Here is a 20,241-nt window from a genome sequence, read left to right as displayed (position 1 = left end):
ACATCTAAACAACACCATCAAAATAACAACAGTTGAACTCTTGAGTGGCTTTGCCAGTAGCATTAATAAGTAACATCTGACAATAAGTGATAAACAGCCTTGAGAAGCAAGAACTTTTTCTTTTGTTTTAAATATTTTCAAGTTATTTGACAATTTGGATTTCTGCATTGCAAACAATATAATGACCTTTCTTAGTAAGAAGTGAGGGAGTTCTGCTCACACCCCCAGGGTGCAAAATACATTGCCAGCCATGGTTCAGTACAGCTGGGTGTGGATTTTCTTGAGAAGAAGCCCTGCTAGCCGGGCCAAGCCCAGTAGCCTGCTCTTTCCTGCTCAGCAGCTTAACCATAAGAGCAAAGACAATAGGTTTATTGTGAAAGGTCACTGCACCGTAGGCCAATGGAGAGAAAGCTTAGAAGGGTAGTTAACCCATTGCTCATAATTGGATATAAGAAACAGGAAGATGTGCTTTATTCAAAGGGTCATTGTAACTGCAGCCTTGAAAGTGTTTCCGGCGATGTGATCTCATCATCAGCAGAATCTGGCATTCAGTATACTGCCATAGCTCAACTTGTGCTATGCTCATTTTTTTTTGAGGCATCATGAGGCATCAAGTACTCGTCTGATGAGGTTTGGCCTTGAAGACCAAGGTGTGGCATGTGCCAAGTGTAAGAAAAGTGGATAAAGACCAGCGTCACTAGTGCCCATTTATAGGGAGCAGCCCCTATAGGCCCCTCCTGACTGGCTCGGCACTCATGAAAATTTAAGCATGCAGAGATGAGTGGGTACGTCTGCCAAAACCTTGCCCAGAAGGTGAAGACAGGAGCATACTTTTCATTAACTATGCCCCCCATGGTCCCACATGTTTTAAAAACAAAAGATGATGAGAGGCCTTTCAACAACACTTTTGACACCAAAGATAAACACATATATGTGAGAATGACAAAGAGAGGAAAAATATGAAGAAAGCAAGAATTCTGACTTCTTAAGGTAGTATCTTCGTTCTCATTTGATTTGATTGCACTTGATTGCACTACAAAAAATGGGTCCGAAGACCAACTGGCTGCTTGAACAAGTGGTGAAGGTTTATGTGGTGATTTTAATATTAATTCAAAGATTTGTTTAGAAATAAAATTATTTTATATTTTTTATTGAGTTAGTTAATAAAAACATACTAATTTCTTGGCCTTCATTTACATTATGTACAATCTGCATATGTGCATCTCCTGATGAGAGTCGATTTGGTCACATTCATGTGAGGAGTTTTGAGGCTGTGCTGACGGTCTTTATCAGGTCGACATGTATTTGAAAACATATACTATTCAGTCCATTTAAGCAGAACTCTGGTACTGTGAAAGGCTTTTTTTCTGATGCAATACATGCATTAGTCAATATACTGCACTTTCATGTTAAGAGATAAAGGAGTCTCATATGCTGTGTACCTCTGACAGACAGTGACTCATCCAAACATCTAATGGCAATGTTTGTTGACACACATATGTTTTTTTAGACAATAATCTTCGATTAATGTCCTCTAATGAGCCGTTTTAATCGTTATACCTTTAATTAAATTGGGAGGTATTTGTTTGTGATTATTAAAGTACAGTGCATTACAGATATAAGTGATTTGCAAATTATCTAAGCCTTATTCTTATTTGTGTATCATGATACAAATATTGTTAAACTGAAATGACACTTCCCTCTCTCTCTCCACACTGCTGTTTCCCAGAGTTCAAGTACTGACCACAAAAGGTATTAGAATTCAACATTTTTGCATTTACTGTTGGATGACCGATGGCATTATTTTATTAATGATTTAGCACTGAACTTTGCATTGTGCTGACACCAGAGATGGGGTAGCTAAGCTGTGAATTAAGCCCCAAATCCCTTCGATTCCCCCTGGCTGGCAGTCTGCTCATCACCATTACTTATTCACCAGAAATAAAAAAGGAACTTCCAGTGTGGTGGCGGCCCTATACATACACTGTATCCTCCAACTTCTACCTGCCTGTTATAATCCTGCATAATGGAAAAGTGGAATGTCACCTTGTGTGAGAGGCAGCTGATATCTCTCCGAGAGCAAAAAAAAGTCATTTAGCACGAGTGCAGATCACATTTAATTAGATGAGAGGATTTAAATTGCCATGCATCAAACACTGCAGATGACCAAAACGGATAGAACTTGGGCCATGGGCCAGATTCCTTGAGCTCTTCCATAACCCATCAAAATCCCTTGAGCTACAGGGGTCAATAAGTCAGAACACAGCTGCCTTAATTAACGATGACCATAGGTGGGGGGTGCACAGAATTTTTAATGCCTGCAACCTGCATTCCAGTGAAGTATGGAGGAAATTTACAAATTAGCAACTTTAGTTACAAAATTGCCATTATTGTTTTGTTCAGTGCAGGGTTTAATTTGGAATGTCTGTCCAGGAATGTGCCATTAAAAATCCTCCTGCATGGGCAAGACCATCAGAGGATAATACAGCAGTAACTCATTACATGTACAAGATAGATATCTCCATAAGGCGTCTCAGATAAAATGAGTTTGATGTTTCTATCCCAGTAATGACTCCAGTCTAGGTATGGTGGGGTAATTTTTTGATACATGTTAACCTGTCAGAGCGGCCGAATATTTTCACCATTTAGCTGCCACCTATTGTTGAGGAGTGATTTCACTTTCATTATACTTTGCAGAGACATCAATAATAGCCACACAGCTGTCAGAGTCCATTAAGACACATCTACATAAGGATGGGAGCAAATATTCATGGGCATATCAGTTTTCTGGGAACTGCTCGGTGAGATGGATTGGAATGACACAAAGATGAACTCCCTTTTGAAACCATTGTGAGACGAGAACCGCCACATTGGCTCATGGTAAAAAATCACCCACAAATGTACACACAAACTGAACAGCAAACACACACGTATGCTAACACCACACACATAGAAACCTATTTATCTCTTTCTCAGTCATGTGGCAGCTTTTCTTTGACAGAGGTGTTATTATCTAAGATGCTTATCTTTCAAAAGTGCCATTGCAGGGAAACTGTAGAGACTGGAGTACAGAATTACTGATTATCTGGATACTTTGCTGTTTTAACTTACTAACTTTTGTAATATTTAAATAAAAGAACATGTGAAAATAGATACCTTTCTGGTACTTTGCAATATTAGCTATGATCTGATATAAAAAGTACTAACAAAATATCATGTTAGTCCACAAGCTAAGCTAACAAGCTCGTTACCTGTCACGAAAGGTAGCATCTCCACCCTTAGTGACCTAAATAAAAAAAAGTTTTACTTATTATGTCTGTACACTGTATTTATTTACAGCAGTGCCTAGTTATGTACTCACACCTGATTATTGACAACAATAATAATTAGCTGGCTAATTTAGAATATCTTTGGCATTTCCTGGTTTAGTTATTATGTGGTGGCTAGACAAATTTTCGGTTGTCCCTGCATACTGAGAACAGTGTGTGTTTGATGGTCTCATGATTGCTGAATATTGCTTTGCACACACAAGGCCTCAATTGCACTGTAAGCCAAAGTATAGGTTTACATGCATTGTACCTACTAATATTCAATGCCCTATTGCCTTTGAATATTAATTAATTGGAGGAAGGAATGAATACCCTGCTCATGGATTACACTCCCAGATGGAGTAGCATTGTTACAATGACCGAATATCCCAGCTCACGTCCAGGTGTCCCTGGTAGTACCGGTATTGACCATCACAACAGTGCCAGAACGAGAACAAGCTTCCCTGTGGGGCCCAGATGAGTAAGGAGCTGTCAAGCTTGGCTCCCCAAAGTGTTAATAGACCCCCTGCCTACAACCATTTCCAGGTCTGCATCTAGCCTCCAGCTGAGTTCTCCAATGCTCTAGCTGTAGAACCCTGTTTCTATATTCACCTTCATCTGATTCTATCTCACTGTTGCATCAGCAGAAGATGTCTTAAATGTTAAAATACATTCCATATTATGTAATTTTTATGCAGCATATGTTTATATTGGTAATGCATATACCATCAATGATTTGGATCATGTATTTTTATTATACACTCTCACAGTATGTCTCCTTTGTAGCTCACTAGTAGATCATCTGCATAACATTTCCCATGGTATTACATAGTCACTTGGTCAATAGTCAACTCTATTTAGTTGAAAAACCTTTTTGATTGAGTTAAAGATAATTTTGGCCTTCAGCATTGCATAATAAAGAACTTGTGTTGAAGGAGATTTGTTTTGAAGCTACTAAGTGAAATGTCAAAAGTTGAAATAGCTGAATGCAAAGTGTCTGCCAGTGATCACAGACCCATGGTTACCAAGGCGCAAACTTTGCTTTAAATCTTTAAAGTTATCTGTCTAGAGATACAGCAGGGCAAGGTCAGGCAGTTCTCAAAATGTTTTTTAAATTACATAAAAAATTAAGTATTCAATTTTATTTCAAGGGATACCTGGGATAAAAGTACTGAAGAAGCAAGCATTGTGAGAAAAAAAGTATTAGGAGTATACTTAAGTATTCAGCTGAAGCTTGTTGTTTGGACATTTTATATTGGCATCTCCAAACTTCGTGAGTTAATAAAAGTGAGGTTTTACTTATTACAATCTACTTTTTTTTAAAACATATTTACGTATTTTGGTTGGTTGGATAGTATAATAATCGCTGTGACTTGATTTATTGAACCCCAGAAGACAGCATGCTCATCTGCACAAGATGGAAAGAAATACCCCATCAGAATGTTATAATCCTTTTTCATTTTCATGAAATTGAACCTGGTTTTGATACTATTTATGGTCAGCACTTTTTCAGCAATACCCATTAAATGTATTTATATTTTTTGATTACCTCTTTATATATTATTTTTTGCATTGGTAGTGGCGATATCTGCTGTTGATGCACTGGATTGAATTTGCCTAGCTACCAGTTCACAAGAAATGATGCATGTAATCTAGTGTTACTGTCTTTAGTTTGAGAATATTGTTTACTGCTCACTCTCCTAATGTTCTATCAGAAATATATTAAGTTTCTGCTCCTCAAGCACTGCTACTCAAGCAAGTCGGCTCTGAAATGTTTGTAGCTTGCTCCTTTGTGCAGCTGTAGTCAGCTTGGATGGAACTGCACTAAAATGTTCATAGAAAGATTAAACCACTCCTGAAGTATAACCCTCTAATCTGCTGTCCATCCATATGGTCAGTAACATTTTGACATAAACAGCTATTTGTACTATAGCTTCAAATGGAAGCTGTGTATTTTGGCCTATTTTTGGATGTTTTGATTAATTTTTTGCTTTGCAGAGAAACCGGGTCACCAGTTCATTGTAACAACCTGTGAACAGTATGTGTCGCTTTTGCAGAGATCATGTATAAATCGGGATAGTTGAGATCAAAGAGTCCTTCATGCATTTTGTCTTGTAAGCTGCAAGGATGATACCTCTTTCGCTGCCAACTATGGCACACATACTATAGAGTTTTGGGGTGGACAGCCATGTAAAAATTGTTGCCATTTACTATATAAATGTAGAATGTAAATGATTGTCTGGTATTGTTTAAAAGCTTTGTATCCTCTTAATGGGAGTCCACAGATTCCAATTTGATGTCCATCTGATTTTTTTTAAAGTAGAAAGTGATATTTTGAATGTGGTTTTGCTGTTACAGCAGCAATAGGTAGTTTGCTTGAGTGAAATGTGTGAGTAGCAGAGTGAAACACTTAAACACTAAAAAACCAAAAATAACAAAATAAAAATTGATAAAAAACAAAAAGAGAAAAAAAAATGAAGAACTAGAAAAACAACTGGTGTGTCCTGTCTCTGGAGGCAGCACATATACCGGTATTAGAGATAGTGTGTTATTGGAGACCTTTCCAAAAAATTGCATAGAAGAAATTATTTGAACTTTATTACTTTTATTGGTTTAAGGAAGAGTTTATCAAAGCTTTTGCAAGAGTTTTAGTAGGAGAAGCTTTAAAATGAAGGCAGAATTCAGCTGCATTGTAAGGCTTTTTGTTCAAGTTAGATGGAGCTACTGTGACTGACCTTGTTAAACAAAGGAACACTTTGTACAATAAGGTTGATGTCCAGGTTAAGGTAAGCATTTTTAGTATTTAAGTTAGTCCGGAGAGTCTGGGTTTGTCATCCAGAGATTCAGATTTCTTATCCTCAGTCACCCTTCATTATTTAATTCTTGGCCTTCATTTTAGCCAAATGCCCTTCTTGCCATACCTTCATTAAAGCTAAACCCGTTCTCTCACCTAAATCCAGATACTGATTTGAACAAGGGATTGTAGCTCTAATTGGGAGAACAGTGATGGTGGGGGTTTCAAAAATTTGGAAATCTTACAATTCCACTGAATATATTTCAGCAAACTCATTTGCCAGCCACATGTAAGGGCACACTGAAATGTCTGTTGAAGTTGATCAAGAGGTGGCGAGTCCAACAAAAAGACTGTATGGAACATTGATGAGTTAAAACTGCATTGATGACCAATAGAAGTACCAGAGACTTCAAAACAAATGCACAGGCTGTGTGCATGAGGCTTAAGCTTTTCAAGTTCTTGTAGAAATCTCACTGGCATCCTCTTTCTGGCTACCTGTCAGTGTAAGTCCAGTATCACAGTCATTGGTCTGCCCATGAATGAGAGCAATCTTTGACTTGCAAATATTTATTTTTAAATTATATTTAGCTCAACTATAGCACGCAACAAGACTTGTTGCACTTGTAGGCTTAAGTCGCTGCTCATTATTTTATATAAAATGGCAAACAATGAGTTGAAAGCTACCAATTCCAGCTGGGGTGTTGATTCTCAGTGGAATAAGTAGCAGTTGCGACTCTTTCCAATTTCTGTCAGTCCTTTGATTCAGTGTTCATTGACACATTTCTCTCTTAACACAGCTTCAAGGCAATATTGAATGATAGATGTGACCAGTGGAACCATTTGGCAAAACAAAACCATGACCAACAAATGCACAGATATTGGTGAGAGGCAGCAGACTTCTAAATGCCGGAATCTGCCAACTGTGTATATCAGGACTATTCTGCCTGCCATTGTTTCACTTCTCTATTAAATCCAATTGTACAGGCAGTGGTTTGGACAGTTGTTGTATTTGGAATTTATTTAATCTATGATTGACCAAACTACTAAACTAGTAACATCCAATCAGTCTGAGACATTGCCTCAGCACGTCATGAATCATGATATTAGCTTATTACTACAGGCAAAAAGAATTAATCACTGCTACATTTAACTGTGGGTCGTGTTGCTGTGATCATTTTCTGAGATGTGTTTAATGAGGTATTCATATATTTTTTCAGCTGCGAAAGTAAAGCAGAAAATATATCAACTCCAGATCTTTATTCTTTCTTAGGAAAACAGATGAATGCATATACACACGTACACAGATACTTCTAAAATGTACAATTACTCTGATGGACATTTTTCAACAAAATGATGAGTCACACAGTAATCAGCAAGAAAAGCTCCGCTGAATGGGGCCAAATGATACCCTTCTCTGTTAGGAGCCTTTGTGATTGAAAGTTACGTCATCACAATGTTATATTCACTGAGGCTGTCATTTAACAGCTAGAAAAATAGATAGATAGATGGATAGATAGATATTTCGTAACATGACTGTACCCCTTGATCAATTTTGGACACATTTTTCATAACAACATTTAACCTTTTTTTCCAACATGCTCTGTTTTCCATATTAATGTATATTTCTTTACCACTTTCCAATAAAATTTCACTTGGAATCAAGGTTTAATTCCCTAAGCCAAGGTCCCACGATGACTTATTTGACTAATGTCTCTGAGTTCATCAGCTCCTAAAGCCCTGTTGTAAGTGTCTCATGGTGAATACCATCAGAACACTGCCTCATTGAGATAGACAAGCGCAAAAAAAACACAATTGAAAATAGGAAATATAAAGGGTAAAAAGTTTCCATGGCAACAAAGAGAAAGGCTTTGATACCTCTGGGCATGGAATGATGAAGATAGAGAAAGACTGCATGGATTTGCGTCTCAGTCCTGCACTGTGTGAATAGGGTTGCCATTAGAATACTTGTCACCATGATGAAACCTTCAAACCTATTGAATCGAAACTTACATTACATTTTTCATCTGCTCAGTTATGTCTATGTTTATGCTAGAGAATGGAATGACACTGAGGTATAATCAAATTTAACAAAGAATTGTATATATTACTGTAAAAGCTCAATGCCACACAGAGGCCTTCACCACTGGCTTTAACTGTAGTGTCTGAAATCCATTACTGGACCCACAGAGCCTTTGGATTACTGCAAATAATTATGAATATTTTAAATACTAAAATATTGGATGACTTGAATGTGTTGCATCATTTTTTTAAAACTTCCCTTACCTCAAACTACACACCTATTGATGTCATCTTTCCTTGTCAAAAATAAATAATAACTCTGTTAACTGACGATTATTGATTTAAAATGCCTGTCTTCTCTAACTCATGCTATCTAAAGTCACATCAAATTTCTAATATGTTTATTTCTTGGAAAAACCTTTGGTGTGCCATGCTGAGATGTAAGAGTGTCTGCCCTTTTTTATAGCCAGCCTGTCAGAGTATATTATTACAAGCCTTATTGGTTCCTTGATTTTCATTTAATCTGCCTCCGAGATGCATTATTGCACACCCTTTATGATCTCATATTGTTTTATTGAACATGCATTGTGCTTCTCTGGTAGTGCTTGCTTTTATGGCAATGCAGTAAATTCCACTCTTTTAAGATGAAATCTTGAATTACTTTTAAAAAGTTGGTGCTGAGCAGCACAGAGGGCACAGGCTAAATCTGGAAGATATGGTGAGATGTGGTTTAATGTCGGGTTCACACAATGCAGCAACCAACTCCTCTGGAGTGGGGTTTATTTAACTTATATCTGCTGCACAGAAATCCAGTTGAGCTTCACAGCAAGATTCAAGGGTTTTCACCATGGCAGCTCAATAATGACACTGGTAAAACTTTAGCACTCATTGGTTGACTTGCTCTGGCTTGAAACATCCTATAAGACGGACATATAAAAAATATATAGGTGACTATAATGTGCCTTAGGGTTTAAATGACTGATGAGGGCTAATGAATTTTCATCTGATGTCACATTCCAAATCTGGGTGGTAATCTTTCAAAAACAGAAAGATTACCGCCGATCTCATCTCTACAAGGGTTTGTACAGAAGAGTGTAGCATACTGACTTTATTTACATTTACAGCAGAGAAGTATGCATTTGACCAGATTATTTGACTGAAAGTTTCAGCTCTGATCAGATATCATGGGAAAATGTTTCCAAAAACTGGTTTTATAGTGATAATATTGCACTACAAACTCTGGCTGTTTTGGACCATTATTATTCTGGAGTTATTTTACAACACAAACAGAGATTCCAGGGGGTAAATTCGATCTTTTGAAAATAACACAAAGAAAAATTACTGTCATTTAATTTGTAGCTAGCCTCTATTTTTTTTATTGTGTTGTTTTCTGTTATTCCCTTGCATAGCGGTTGTTGTCCCTGTAAATGTCAACCATGCAGTGTGCATCCAAAATTTATGTTATTATGTGTGGACCTACAAACTAAAATTTGTCTGTTAGGTCCAGATATCAAATTTAATAAGATAGCTGCTTAATCATAGGGTAATTAATTTCCCAACTTCGCACTGGGTCCCAAAACAGCTATGACAATTTACACTATAGCCTGCTGTCTTATAATCATTACTTCTTTATCATGCTTTTATTATAAAAATGTTTTTAATTGTGTTTATATCTGGCTGCATATACTGCATACACAAAATCTTTCTTTCTTTCTTTCTTTCTTTCTTTCTTTCTTTCTTTCTTTCTTTCTTTCTGTCTTTCTCCTGTAACCACTAAATCTTTGCCTTTTCCTTGCCTGTAGCTCTGCTATTAACCATTAATGTTGCTGGTTGCAATGGCAAGATCAAGGTTGCTTCTCATGAGTAACTGACAGCTAGCACAAGTAAAGACACGGTGTATACTTAAGAAGTCGTGAACTATGAAGTTTCCTATTTAATGTGTAATCATTACTGCATGGCAGGGTGTACTGAACTACACTCACACAGCTCGGGTTAGAATTCAACTACATTTTATTGAATCTGCTTTCCGATTTGAAAGAATGTGGCTTTTTCACCAGTTTGGATCCAAAATGGAACCGGCTACACGACTTTGATACAGTGGTTCCTAACACATGTTCCAAGCGGAAGGTTTTCTTTGAAAGAACACATTATATACATAATATAAAAAGGGGGAGCACAAAGAAATATTACTAACAAGCTCCCTGCTTTCCACAAGAATTGACATGTTAACCAATAAAGCATGGCTATGTGTACTTTATGGGAATTATCGGCTCAGTTGGAGCGCATCTTTGACCAGAGTCTTTGGCTGAAACTACACATTATATAACTGTATTAACCACAAATTGTGAGTCAGCAGAATTTGGGATGCATTAATATCTCCTTTACTATATCAGTGGTGAAAGGAATTGCTTTTTATTTAACTGAGTGTGCAGTGAAATGAGTAAATATGCCTTGGTGCATTCAGACGGAAGGGATATTCACCAGATTTTGGGGAGTAAAAGTAAGATTCACATAATGTAAAACATCCTGGAATGCATCCACATTACACCTACAATCAGTATGTGCTTCTGAAACTAATTTACTAGTGGTACTGTGTACTATTGTGGTGCTATACTGGAATCCTCGGCTGACCTTGAAATACATTGTCTAAATGCAAATCTAAGTAATATGCTTATGTTTCCATTTTAGAGCATCTGAAACACCATATTTTTTGTCAGCATACAATCATCCCTATCTTAATCACTTGTACTAAAGTCTTGAAGAACTAATGAGGTGATGCTATTTACATCTGTTTTGCAGAGACCTCCTGTTGATATTTACTCGAAGTCAATAAGACATATTCATTGCAATTATTTCTCATGCTCAGGAGCTCTGGCCCCAGCGCTGCATGTAGGGGAATTCTTCACAGTGAGAAGAATCATATGGACATATAAATCAAAAAGTGCATTCTCAACTGATAAAGAGGAAGATAAATAGTCTCAATCCAATAGTGCCTCTGGAAGGAGCTGTGGGCTTGAGGCATTCAAAAGCAGCCCACCCTCTTCAATAAGCCATGAGCAGATGAATGGACTGTTCTCCCATCCCAGGCTGATTGGTGCTGACAAACTATAGATCACCTGTGAGGGAGCAGCACCCTATTTCACTAAGACTTGTCTCACTCTATTCCTCAGCCACTGGAATCACTCTACCCAAGACAAAACGACAACTCAGGCTTTTTGTGTGATTTTTTTTCACCCTCACAGTCAGTTTGTTCTAATAAAAGCCACTTTTTTATGGATATATAGTACATGCATTGCGATCATGAGCGGTTAAATCTTTCCCCCATATAGTTACTTTCTGGAAACATAGTTATACTTTTCTTTGAAGAAACAATTACAATGTTTTCTTTTGTGTTCTCTTAAAAATTCTGACATCTGCATTTATTTGGGAAGGTCAATTTGAATATCTTCTTTGTTGGTGTCTCTGTGTTGGTATGAGAATGTACTAATTAGAGAAAAGACTTGTTACAAAAGTGAGAAACTCATCACTGATCTCAGCTGGTTTATGTTTGGCATCACTCTTTGTCTGCGTGGGTGATGAAAACCCTCAGATTAAAAAATCACCACATGCAGAGACTGTAGCCAAATTATGCTAATATACAGTATATATGAACCCTGCACGTACCATCTGCTTGAGAACATATGACAAATGATGTAATGAACCCACGCCCACAGTCACTTTTACTTTGAAAAACAGCTCGTTAGAGACAGAGAAAAGTATATGTTCTGCGCCATGACGAAGAACAGTTGGTTTAGCAGTTATGGGAGTAGTTTTATTTTTGAATGATGAAAATACCCTGTGAACTACAGGCAATGCCGAACTTATCAATTGAATAAATTGCATGATTTTTATCCTGTTAATATATCCTTCAAACTCATTTTTAATACATCTTTTATCGCCTGGGGCGAAACTCTGTTTCTTTGATCCTCTGCAAGTCAGTGCATAAAGGATCATAAGGAATTGTGCCATTAGGATTAGGAGAACAGCTTCTTTTATCAATTACATCAAAGTTTCAGCTGGTGCCCATTAAATACATGCTCACACAGACACACAAACATACAAATACACATGCACACCATTTAATTTTTATGGACATCCAAAAGATTGTTGGTAAAAATAAGGAGCATATTTTTGTACTTGACTTGACTCAGTGTCTGCATAGTAATCAGCTTGTAAATTTGGGTTGAATCACAAGTCAATCCTCAAAGCATCATGCTTGTTAGACCCATAGGCTTGAGGCTAGGAGCTTGGAAGAAAGCCAGGGGCATTTAAAAACAAGTCTTCTATCCAAAGAAGGGATGAAAGCTTACTTTTAACGCCTGCTATGCTGCCAGTGTTGAAAGTGCACTGCTGACACTTTTACTGTGTTCTGTGCAAACATGCTGACATGTACATCAACTGTAGATGACACTAATGATAATAAGCAGCGGGGAATATTTTGTTATTACCAAACAGTGCTGAGAGTCTCTTATTAGCAGCATAAAATGCAGCTAGTTTACTGTAAAATTTAACAGCAGGAAAAGCATCACTTGCTTCTGATCAAGACAGAAAATACACTTTTTACAGTAATTACGGAAAAGAAACCAGTTGAATAAACTAAGTTGTAGGAAGTAAAAAGCACAACCTCTACAATGCCCTTGTGAGATGGTAAATTTTATGATGGAGCCCTCTGTCTTGGGCATTCATTGAATAAAATCCCTCATGACTTGTTATATGGCAGCTAAGAGGAGATGGATCACCCACTCAAGGCAGATGTTGTCGCCACACACAGGGCCCTGTGAAAACAATGTGATCCTCCAGGACCAACTAAAGCTCACACATAGGCAGACACAAACAAAACACAGACTAACACCAAAGATCTTAATATACTGTATTACATGGACGTGCCCCTGGACGCCTGTGTGTGTGTGTGTGCGGACGTACACACACACACACACACACACACACACACACACACACACACACACACACACACACACACACACACACACACACACACACACACACACACACACACACACACATCCTTGTTTGACTATATTCCTGGGAACACGTCATTGACCCAACGCATTCCCTAGCCACTTACCTTAACCTTAACAATACCATTTGAATGCCTAATCCTAACCCTTACCCTGAACCTAATTCTAACTTGAACCCTAAAACCAAGTCTTAATCCTCATTCAAAGTTGTGTGGTCCAGCATTTTGGTCCCCACAGAGCTGTCGGATCCCACAAGTATAGTGTCTCCCAGTTTTCGTACACCACGAATATAGTAAAATACGTGCGCACGCACGCATGCACACACACACTCACACACACACACACACACACACACACACACACACACACACACACACACAAATGTACTCCTATATATACTTTTACAGTTCACAGACACACAATTGCAGCCACAGATACACAAAGGGATTTTGCTGGCACACAAAAATACACATCACCAAAGCTTTATTTGTTTGTGTTTTATTCTCACAGCCGCTGTAACAGAGAGGACATCACACAGTGAAGCGCTGTCGATAAAACCTGTTCAGCGTGCTCTGTAGTGTTTATTTTGGTATGACAGGTAAGGTCACACCATGTTACAGACAACAAGTTCCTAAATAACAAATACATCCTGAACACTGATATCATATGTAATCATATCGGAACTCCTATTCCAGAAAGGCAATGTTTGGTAGATTTGCTGCAATTGACTTTTGTCTGTGGTGGTGCTTTTCAAAGTAAGAACACCAGACAGCAATAGAAGTTCAAAATCATACATGCTCTATAAATTTGGTAAATGTGGGAACTCTTTCATAATGAAGGAACAGCTCATAAGAGAACATTTTAAAAAAAAATCCTTTTTCAGATCCCTTTTTTTACTTTAGAAAGTCAGATGCTTGCATGTTTGGTAAAGTCACCATTGTCATGGGAATAGAAATGGAGCACGCACACACCTAAATGTCAACCTGCTTCCCTTGGGTAAATGACTCATATGTTGTTTGGAGACTGGAGTAGAAAGGTGTGTAACATAACGAAGTTGGAACAAAGTTGAAAACTTGGTGGTGCCTGCCCTATTAAAAAGAGTCACATCCACATTTTGTCATTTTGTTCTTTTCATATTTCATACATTATAAAAAATGTATCCTTGGTGTCTTAGCTGCAGTGTAGACTATTAAACTGAGATGAAGTGAGAGGTGTTTATTCAGTACAAAGAGAGATGCAACACGAGCACACATGATGTAAGCCTACAGATAACTTTAATCTTGCTATCTTGGGTGAAAGTCCATCTCTCCTCAGCAGGAAGGACATTGCTACAAGCTCTGTGTGAAAACTTCCCTCATTGTCTCTTTTGTGTGATCTGTAAATTAGAGACAATTTGTATTACGTGGCATTGGTAAAGGGATTAGGAGACGAGATTTATGCTCGAAAGACATTTATCGTTCAAAGTAAATGAGTTTCTTTTCTCAGATGAACAATGGAGAACTGCCTGACTCCTCCCTTAATCTTTGTGAACAAAAGGAGCTCACTAAACTGGGACTCAGGGTCTATGTAATTCAGACCCCGATAAAGCCACTTCTCCTAATTTTACATTAGCCTGGCCTTCTATTCCCCCAGTTATGAGCATTACACAAGCTGATCAGAGGTCAAAACAATCTGATGGGTTGCTTTATTTATTGGTTTTTGTTGAGACGGGGAACCAAATGTTTAAATCAAAGATTTTTCTTCTTCTTTGCAATAGGTAGAAATTTCAGAGAACCCAAAGTATAGAGAAAAATGGTTTTGTTTCTTTCATTCTTTCTTTTTCTTTTTATCCAGAGAGCCATTTGTAGACGATGAACTGAAGGTGACTTTCGTTTCTCTGAAATAGGCAGTTGCAAAAAAACCCTCTACTGTTTACTACTGTCCCTTTTGAAAATGATTTGTTGGAATTGGTCCCTGACACAGCTCCTGGATATTTGTCGTTAACATCCCAGACCAGAAAATGTTTTTGACCTCCTCCTTCCATCCTTTCTCCAGCACTGCACACCTGCACTACAGATCTGAAAAAACACACTGTAACTCCTGTTTGAACCTCGGTCCAGAAATAGCAGGTGGACAGTGTTGAATGGAGTGCTTCCTGTATACTGTACATTAAATATTTTCCACAGTCATCAGAGGTTTGTCCACAATCGCAATGACCCCAAGGGGACATCAGAATATCAAAGGAGTTGATATGATTGGCATGACTTTCAACCTCGGTGGTGGGGTTTGGGGGGGGGGGGGGTGTCTTGGCTGTTAACACATGGCATAGCACTCAGCCAAGGAGATTAATGGTTCTGACTGCATCAGCCCAGTGACTGGGGATCAGAGGATGTAATTGGGTTGGGCATTCTAGACAGCTGCTCATAGCAGGAGCCAATCACACGCACCCATCCCTGCAACACTTCCAGTTGTTCGCCACCTCAAGTACAGACATTTGAATCTCTTAAGAAATGGACAAGTTGCTTTGAGATTTTGTACTTGATTACTTGTCTTTTGTCTGAAGAGATTCTTTCCAAAATGAAACATCCATTATTTCAGAGACTTAACAACTACTCTGAAAAAAAAAATCACTGATGGGATCATTAACACTCTGAAGAACTACTTGCAAAACTAATAACATTTTGGAGAAAAGCCCTTGTGTTCTTTTAAATGTTGTTTGTAACATTGACATTTTTTTAAAAATACAGCTACACATATTTTACAATAGAACTGCCATCTAATACTCAATACTAGACTGTATAAGATAAACAGGTGTAGGATATTATCTGAAATGTATCAAAAAGTTAGAGGTAGGGTGGTCGAGTGGTTTAGGCTGCATACAATGTAACTGCATTGTTCCTGGTTTGTTGCATGTCATCTCTTCCTCCCCTCATCCTGTCTTTCCTGTCTTTCTATACTGTTATGCTGTAAAATAAATGCAAAATGCCTCAAAAAGCTCATCTGTAAAGCCAGAGCAATTCTGAGAAAAAAAAATGTAATACATTATTCAGTGGAGAGGTGCATTACATACAGGTATATGGTGTTCTTAAGTCTACACATGAGTGATTAGATGATTTTTATGTGTACAAATTCTACCTAACTACACCTAAACGAGTAATAATCTTTATCTCATAAGTGGTCAACTTGAAATGAGCTGGTCTTGCTCTTTTGACTTTGTCACGCTCTCCTAATTCCAGCAAAGTCCCTGCTCTGATCCAAGCTGTAGCAGGAAAGAAATCATGTAAATTTATTGGTGACATTGAGACGGTTCTTTGCTATTCAAATGAGGCCTGCCTCGTCAGACGCTAAACGGTACCGCGTATTGGCTAGTAGCGGTAACCTCCCCGCAAACAGCTGTGACCCCATGCAGGAAGTCAGACATCCCACTTCCTGTGGCAAGCTGTGCCGCTGGCTCTCTTGGCTGAGGATGGCTTTCTAATTGGTGTCCTCTCACCCCTTTACTCTGAGATGCTCCTGCCTGACAGGTCTTGGCAACGGGAGGAGATGTCCTTGGGGGGGGAAAAAAGTCAGATCTGAGAAAATGCCAGAGTACAACATTTTAGAAACGTCCCTCAAAGTCTTCTCAGAAAGTAAACTAAGGGGGAGTTTTGTTAGATATAAAGAACAACAAAGAAAAGAAACTGTGAGAGCCTGAAATGAGCTACTGATAGTGATGCAAGTGAGTTGCTTTGAAAGTAAACAAAACTTCTTTGTTGTATAAGCCGAGTGTCTGCAAGTTAAAAGATGGCATTCAGTCAATCGAATTTTTACCTTTGTACGAGACAGACTGAATAGCTGTGTACATAATGTGAATTGCTGATTGATAAAACTCATCCAAGGTTTTAGCAAGGTGTACTGTATATTTAAAAGAACTGACCGCGACAAAGGTGAATAATTTTTTCTTTTCTTTTATGCCGGTTTTGTTTGAAAGTACAGCATTTAGTAGCATCTGAGTAATGTGTTATTCCAAACAAATTGAAAGTTAAATGCTGACAAATGATTTGAAAAAGAAGTTAAAGTATTTCATATAAAATAAATAAACAAGTGATGTTCTTTAATTGGTGATGATTTTATGCTGTTTGCCAGTAATTTAATACTGATATTAAGAAAACTACAGTATAGACCTTGGAAATAAAAATAACAAAAAAGAAAATAATAGTGAGCCAATAATATTCAGATCCGAAGTTCAGAGATGTATTCCCTGTTACATGTGCAGTGCAATTTAATGATCTACAAAACATGACATTTGATCTGTAATTTGGCTGTTTTTAAACGAATATAGGTGTATGGATCATCAAAGAAACAAATACTACCCACTTAAATACACAAGGGGTCACTTTCCTACACTGCACTTTTGACTTCAAGTTCAGTTCTGGATCATGCACCCTCCAGCAGCTCTTTGATGATCCTGTTATAGTGGGTGTCTAGCAGAGTAAGGAGAACCATCTGCAGCTAAATGTCAGTAAGATCAAGGGGCCGGTGGTGGATTTCCGACAGAGCGAGCAGCTACTGACACCTGTCATCATTCAGGGTGAAGAGGTGCAGATGGTGCAGACCTACAAGTACCTGCACATGTAACTCAAACAAACTGGGCCGATCAGACAAAAGAGAGACACTATATGAGAGAGGCCCGCATAGACTACCAAGGCTAACAGAGACTTAGGTCTCTGCAACAAACTCATGTTTAATCTAACAGTTGAGCACAGGCCATTGCTGTTTGTGTCTATAAATTTAGGTCAGGGTCTAAGGTTTAAATAAAGGCTGTATGAAAAAACTGGTGAAAAAGGCTGTCCATCTTATAAAGCACCCCCTTCCCTCACTTAGTTCTGTTGTAACCATTGCTTCTATTTTGCTCTTATGGATGTATTTTATATATTGTGGTACACTGATTCATACAGTATAATTCATAGATACGAAACTGGAGCTCAACCTGCTCTAGAGCTGACACTGTTTTTTTTAGAATCTTTGTATTTCTGTCGCTCTATTTTTAATTTTGTTAATATTTTTCTCTGATGTATCATGTTGCTATTTTCTGTAATGGTGTCCTCATGGCGATTATTAAATATCCGTCTTATCTTATCTTCCTATTGACAGAACAGAGTATTTTCAACCCAAATATCTGCAACCTATATAAAATCCAATTGTATGGGTAGAGATACTGCAGTAAGAGTAAATAGAATAGAGGAATCCAGTGTGTGGAACATACAGCATCCCTGATATCCATGGTTTTGATATCGAGTGCTCTAGCTGTGCTTTCAGACTTTATCTGATGATGCACAGAGGAAAGGACCACTATCTATATTGTTAAAGCCAAAGCCTGTGGGCATCAAACATCGAAATGTCAGGGTTGGGCTAAATTCAAAGGATAAATTATTCATACGGTCCCAGTAAAGGCTGTGCATGAGGTCACCAGCAGGCCTCACAAGTAAAGAAGAACTTGACAGGGAGCAGCACACAAGTAGTCTTCCAACCCCTGTTAGGAATAAGGGGGGTCATCACTGAAGCAGCTGTTCAAGCAAGCAGGGGAAGTGACCTGCTCAGTAAACCACAAACAAGTGTGAAGAATATGCAAAAAAGGCTTCTGCACCGTACAGTGAGTTGGATTTGGCAAGATAGCGCGCTCACCTTGGGGAGGTGATGAATTGAGATGAGGCACACCAAGTCAAACGCGCTGATGTCACTGCAGATTTAAGAAAACATTTGATCCCGCTGATGTACCTAACATCATGACAGGAATCTTTCCAGCCGCCAATCAGATGACAGGAAAACAATCTTGGGTCAAATATAACATGTTGTTGATTTGTTCCAATGTGGGTATGAATGAGTATAAGATAACATCAAATTTTATTCTTTTCTCTCAACTTAGGCTTGGTGCACATTTTCAAATCTGAACCGATTTTAAAAAGGTGGGAGACCACAGACATAACAGCAGATTCAGATTTAACTGATTTTTAATATTTTAATGATAAGAACACACACACCAGACCATTCAGTCAAGATGCAGGACCACACTCTTGGCGATCATTCCTAAAAATTTCAGAGTGGCAATTCCAGGGACTTTCACAGAATCTCATGTGACCAAGCATAACTTCAGAGCAATAACAAAAATGGAGGTGAACCAGCGTCATCAGCTGGTTGCACTTGTGTGTGCTACATTTGCCACTTAAAACAAAATATGAGAAAAAAAAAAAGTGGATCAAGTCATGGCTAAGAAGACGGAACCAGCAAGGCTTATACATTTTGCAGCACGAGCTGGAGGTGAGTTGGAAATAAATCGGGAAAGCCCCTGCGATTGTCAGGAGGGACAAATCATACCCAAAATCTACCCAATTATCCTCCAGGGTAGGTCCTGCATTAATTTAGATAAAAAGAAGGCTTAGAGGGTTACCGGCACATCGGGACAAAAGACTTAGATGGGTAACAGTCCACTCAGGAGTTACTCCAGATAGATATGATAGCTTATGAAAGATTATTGAAACGTAGAGGCTCATCCTAAGGGGAAAGACACTGAGTTTCAGCTGTTATCCTTGTTTGCTGCGACAGTTCATTTTATATTAGAGAACATTTAAGTTCCTCACATAGCCAGAGAGAGGACAGAAAAAGTCCTAATCTGTGATGTCACAGAGCGTGATTTGAAAGTTTGAAACTGATCATATTGAGGTTACTTAGATGTAAAACTTGGTAAATCAGTGCCCTTTCCCTTGCAATAGGCTTAGATCAAGGCTCTGCATTTCTTTCATTTCAGACATAGATCCCTTTTTAGTTTCATTTTAAGAAACATTTATCAGGTTAAAATACTGCATTAAGTGTCACAAGTCAAATGAAAATTCTGCTATTGACTTGTGTGTTTTTCTTTACATAAAACAAATTGTTTTCCTCTGTATATGTGTGTGCGTATGTTTTTCATATACTCATAAACTGTGTCTGTACCTCTAGCACATACTGAAAACGGTGGTACTTTAAAGAGAAATGCTATATTGAGCCAATTAATCCCTAAAGACAAAAGCAACCTCTTCCTGTCTTGCAAGACCTTTTTCTTTCAAAAACACAGATTGCTATATTTCTACTGTGAATCTCTTTGGCA

This window comes from Xiphias gladius, chromosome 23, assembly GCF_016859285.1.
Source record: "Xiphias gladius isolate SHS-SW01 ecotype Sanya breed wild chromosome 23, ASM1685928v1, whole genome shotgun sequence".
NCBI lineage: Eukaryota > Metazoa > Chordata > Actinopteri > Istiophoriformes > Xiphiidae > Xiphias > Xiphias gladius.
This window is presented reverse-complemented; position numbering follows the sequence as displayed.